Source organism: Silene latifolia, chromosome 2, assembly GCF_048544455.1.
Source record: "Silene latifolia isolate original U9 population chromosome 2, ASM4854445v1, whole genome shotgun sequence".
Lineage (NCBI taxonomy): Eukaryota > Viridiplantae > Streptophyta > Magnoliopsida > Caryophyllales > Caryophyllaceae > Silene > Silene latifolia.
The window spans coordinates 9,960,815-9,966,814 of NC_133527.1; the positions used below are offsets into that span (position 1 = coordinate 9,960,815).

A 6,000-nucleotide genomic window follows, 5' to 3' on the forward strand; every position below is an offset into this window, starting at 1 on the left:
CAAACTTATGGGACAGGTGATCCGGACTGGTGAAATTTACATCATATTCAAATTATATCCGTATAATTGTCATATAAAATGAAAATAATATTATTGGAATTATTTTATTATAAAAAATTTATTAGTTTATTTTTATTGAAAATCTTAAATTATAAAGATGAAATCGAAAAACTTGGGGAATTGGTGGTGGTTAAGCTAACTTTTATTAAAGAAGTTACTGGATAAGCTATGGTATAATGCGTTATTAGGTTAATGGATCTGGTTTGAGCTTAGATTTCCTCTCATTACGATGGATACAATTTGAGTTTTGAAAACATGTAACCGTCATGGATGTTAAGCCGAATACAAAATGAGTTTTGATTGGTATGTACTACAGTATTAGTGCAGACCGGGAGGCTATATTTTCTAGGGTTGGAGTGATGTTTCAAAGAGAAAGTGTTGTTTTCGAATGATTAATTGATAAAAGCTTCCCGGACGATTGAGTTGTTTAAGGAGAAACGGTTCTTCACCCATCCCCCTACTACTAAGAGAATAAAAATTCTCTTAGTTTTCCCGCCTAAAGAGACTTCTTCTTAATTGAGCCTATTTTTCTGGATACTACTAACACAACAAGATTTGATGGATTGTAAATTGTGGACCTTATACGTAGCCCACTTTTTCTATCTCATCTATCAAAGTAAAAGTTATTAATAGCCCATAATTTTGGACTCTACATGTCATATTATAAGCTAGATGAGTGAACTTGATTTCGTATAAATTTAAATTTATATTATATTTATATGTTACCTCTTTTGTAAGAAATCATCAGTTATTTATTATGTAAATTTTTGTCTTAGTAATATGGACTATTTTTTTAAGGATGTAAAAACACTTATGTATTTTCTATTAGAAATAAAAAAGTGAAAACATTATTTTAATAATTCGTAAATCGTCTTTTTCGAAGCGAGGAATAGTTTTACTGCTTTTCGTTTTAAGGTCAATACGCGTTTTAATAAAATTATACAACTAACTTAATAATTGTACTATTAATGTCATAAATTAGTTGCATGTAACTGTATAAAATTATTGTGTTATTTTTAATAGTAAAAAAATAACTTAACTTAAAATGTCTTCTTATGGTAGTAAACTTTTTTTTCAACCTCTTATTAATACTCCCTCCATTTTTTAATATATGACGTTTTACATTTACGAGTTAAGCCTTTGACTTTAATATTTAGATAAATATATTTGTTCAAAAATTATAAAAATGTTACCATTAAATTCCTTACGAAAAGCTCTTTCATATGAGTATACATATCATATTATTTAGTCTTATATTTTAGGAGATATTGAAGAGAGAAGGGAATGTCTCGAAATGTGAGAAAGTCATATATAAAAAAACAGAGGGGGTATTATATTTAGTAGATTATAACATTAAATTAAAAGTATACTTCATTTATGCAAATAATTTAATTGATAATATCTCTTTATAAAATAAATCTAAAAAGTACCGTGCTATAGCACGGAAACTACACTAGTATTTATTGGTGGACAAGATTAATTTTGAACATAAAATAATTATGTTGTAACTTTAACTATATAGCGTAAAAAACTTAGGTGATTTTACATAATTTTAAAAACCCCAACTTTCCATCTATAGGCAATTACTAAGAAATAGACATAGGGGTTAGAAGATGATATTGACTCGTTTTAAGGTGGATGTTTTTTTAACATGGACAATGGATAAGAAAATAATGTTGACAAATAATTATCCTCGTCATTCGTTGTTAAAAAGGCATTTAACCTCTCCTGTTACTGTAATACCCCTCCTTTTAGGGACACGTTGACCGATGTTGACTGACCTTAGACACCTATCTTGACCTTCGGAAACCTTACGAGTGATGACTTGTGACAATGTGAGTTTTGGTTTGTGTGTTACTCGATCTAGTTGAGGCTACTCGATCGAGTAGCTTCGGGGCTCGATCGAGTAGGGGGTCACTCGATCGAGTAAGTTGGTTACTCGATCGAGTAACGGGTTTGCAGCGGGGAATTATAGATCGTGTATCGTGAAATCCCAAATCATTTCCGCACCTTCTTCCTAAACCTAAATGCCGTCATTCCACTTCTCATCCACCATAATCCCTTTCCTTGAGGCCTTTGAGGATGCTTACACCATGGGGATGGGATGCTTCAGTCGGGTAGCGGTCTTGACGCCGGATTGCTTTGTATAAGTATGTCGTAGTCATCATCATCGTCATCATTGTTTTCAGTTAGGTTTGTAGTGATAGTAATAGATGGTTGTAATAATTGTATAGGTGGTTTGCTTGGTTGATTGGTACCTTGTGGTCGGACGCGGGATCGCTTCGGTTTGCTAAATGTAGGTTCGCTTACTCAGTATTGTTGATTGTCTAGAGTGTCTGTTGATGTTGTTTGGTTGGTGTAGAGTCAGTATTGTTGATTGGTTGTGGTAGTTGTTAATGTTGTGTTGGTATAGTAGTTGGTGTTTGTTGTTGTACAGTTGATTGTGTTGTTTGTCTGTGGTTCTCGAGGTGCGCCCTCGGCTGAGTGGAGTCACTAGCGGGAGTGGATTCACGCCCTTAGTTCGCCCTCCGTGGAACCCGCCACGGGAGGGGATGTGCACATTAAGGAACATGGGTTTATCGCTCGGATAGATGAGCGGGGCTTAGGTGGGAACGGCTGCAGTCCCCCATTGGCAGGACTGGACCTTCGGGCAGTCAGAGATGGTGGTTGGTTGGAGGTGTAGTGTGTGTGTTGTTGTACTTGTGTTGTGTATGCTTTTGTGTGTTTGTTACCTCAGTTGCTGACCTTGTGTGGTTTTGTTTTGTTGTTTGTTTCTGTTGTGTCTGACGTGATCCACTATGGTGAGCAGTCAGTCTTAGCAGGTGGTTGTTTGGATCATAGCTGGGTGCTTGGAGGGACGAGTCTATCACGAGTCACGACAGAAGTAGTTCACATAGTAGATAGTAGTTTTGAATTGTATCTTTCATATCGTCTGTTGTTTGAAATCACTTGTAACATAACATAAACGTTCTTTTATCGACATTTAATTATTACTGTCCTCGGGCAACCGAGATGGTAACGCCCTTATATACTAGGGAAGGTATTGTTAAGGCTTCTTGGTATATGGGGGTGTTACAGTTAAATGAAAAGATCTAGGTTGGCATCTTTTGGCTGGGGAGGTGGCCTCTGAAGTAGGACCGTAGGAGCATTTTCGAGGAAAGCCCAAAAACTCGAATATGATACTCCATACCTTAACCCAAAGCCCCAAACCAATGAACTTCTGAATACAAGTGACTATCTTAAATTGTGATCAAGTGATTATCTTAAATTGTGATCATACATACCAGTCCGTCTTGCTTGTGACGGAGGTATCCGTCACAAGGTTGCGACGGGTCGGATAGTACCAAATCCAAGCAAAACGGGTAGAGATGTGATGGGGGCATGGTTAGTGTGCAGGTGGGACTCTTGAGTAGACATTTTTGGGTTAAAAAATTATTTAATACTCTTGCTTCCCAAGGCACACAATTTACCACAAATTTGAAAGGTGGACTATTAACCTACCATCAAACTTTATACGTCATTTTTCATCTTGATTAATTCTCTCTAAAAGTCCCTCATTCTCTCTAAATCTCTCATTCTCTCTAATTTCAAAATCTACATACAAATCAACCTAATATGTGAACATTATCAGAAAATAGTGACAAAATGGTGACGAAACAAGCAGCAAGACGACAACCGGTCAAAAAGAATACAAGAGCGACAAAGACAGTAGATAACGCCGGAGATGGAGGAGGTAATAATGCATCTTTTGTTGTTATTCAGTTTCTTGATTTTTTAGGGTTTATCTCGGTTTATTTCGATTTATTGTTTACTCCTCCTTGATTAATGGTTTAATAACTGTATAATTTAGATTTTTTGTTGGTTTCAGTGAGTATATTTGTTTATTATTTGTTGGTGGTTTAATAATGGTCACATAAATCCATGTTGACAAATAATGCATCATTTGTTGTTATTCAATTTCTTGATTTTCTAGAGTTTATCTGGGTTTTTTCGATTTTATTGCTTAATGGTTGTAAATTTTGTTGGTTAAACTAACAACTTATAGTAATCTTCTTTTCGATTTAATTTTTTTAATTTTTTTTTTGTGGTTTAATAATTGTATATTTAATGGTATGTTAATTATTGATGTATAATTGAAATGGTCACGAGGTTTGTTAAAATAGGTACAACTTAGGTATTTACGAATGTGTTATTTGTAACCAGTTTAAGATTGATGATTGTGAAAATGAAATGGTCACAAGTTAAGTTAAATTGAATTATTGTTTGCATGTTTATTAAGTTATCATGTGAGTTTGGTTAAAAATGTAGCTGAGTTAAGAACTGATTATGTAAATGGGGCAAGTGTAATTGTGTTGTGAATTTTATTCAAAATATAGGTAGGTAACATTATTTGTAAAATTAGGTACATGGTATGGATTTAGGCATGTGTTATTTGTAACCATTTTAGATTTCATTGTTTTACAGTTGTAATGGTAACAATTTGTCTTAAAATGAAACTAGTTTTTATATGGTTTTTTAACTTAATATGTGGTTAATTTTGTTGAAAATGTAGGTAGGTGTTGGGTATGTATTTGGACATGTGTTGTTGTTGAAGAAGAGCCGAATGGGAGGATGAAGAAGGTGACTTTCAGTTTAGGGGCAACGAGCAACAAAGGCGAGGGCAAGGTTGTTATTGTTGAATATGAGGAAGAGCTTTTGTCAGATGAAGAGGAATGGGAGAAAAGTGAGGCTGCAACAGATGAAGATGAACAAGAAGAGGATAGGCGCTCGCCTAAAGAAGTAATGTCACGCTTGGCGGGTTAATTTTGGACGTGCTGATTGGCCTTATTTTGGATCTTGTTTATGGTCTTAATTTGGACGTTATTTGTGGTTCTATAATATTATTATTCTCTTTGAACATCCTCTTTAAACTTATTTTAGGACGTCACATGTGGATTGTGTGTTTGACATATTTTGTGTTGCCCCTTAGCTAATTGGACATTATTAGAAATTTGCTTCTGAACAATTGTTCCCAATGTTTGTCAATATGTATCATGTTAAGGAATGGTGACATTTTCTAAAAAGATGTCAACTAATTGGGCATATTTATATCCATATTCGAATTTATGGAAATGATGACGTACATGAAGTCAATGGTTTATAATTTTTACAATTATGTTACAAATCGTATATGATAACATATTTTCCAACAGTGGCAACTTGACTCACAAACTCTATGTCATGAGAAATACATAGACTGAATTGGTTCCATACAATGGAAAAAATGCCAGTTGTTTACATATTGATCTATTATGTTACCTATTTTGAAATGAATACATATTAAGCAAGAATAAAGACATTAGAATTCGAAATGGTAACATATAAACCAGATTGTATATGGTATCATATTGTGCAAGAATGAAGACATTAGAATTAGAAATAGTAACATTACTTGAATTGTATATGCACTTTGTAAATCCCCTTTGTAAAATAGAAAAATGCAATACGAGTCGACATGCTTATTCATTATGTTAGCATTTAAATGTGCTAACAAATTGTGCAATGATGGTCACATTAATTCGCTACATTAAACGACCAATTGAAATATGTGTCCTTAGGCTGGCTTTGTATTGACATTGTGTGATTGCCGCATTCCTCAATTGATTATTACCGTTCTCCGCTTGCCTATTACAGTTCCCATACACACCTTCGCATGAGCATACAAAGTATCTCTCGAGAAAGGGTGTGCCATATGCCCACCCACTCTGGGAGAAGTTGCCTTTTTAATGCTGAAACCAAGATCATATAAATGTCTTTTATAGAAATCTCGTATATGTGTTCCCATTTTTCTCCTTTCATTCCCAATAGTGACTTCGAATAATCTGTACCTACAGACAAATTACAGGGAGACATTACCACTAAAAGTATAGACATTGATGAGATATAAAACAGACAGTTCAT

General features: G+C 34.4%; 1 long non-coding RNA gene across 1 annotated transcript; it reads left to right on the forward strand.

Moving 5' to 3' along the window:
* The first annotated feature begins 3,562 nt into the window (after positions 1-3,562).
* On the forward strand, positions 3,563-5,142 carry LOC141628309 (uncharacterized). Its single transcript, XR_012537118.1, has 2 exons — positions 3,563-3,793; positions 4,613-5,142. It is a non-coding gene; the product is annotated as an uncharacterized LOC141628309 (long non-coding RNA).
* The last annotated feature ends 858 nt before the right edge of the window (positions 5,143-6,000 follow it).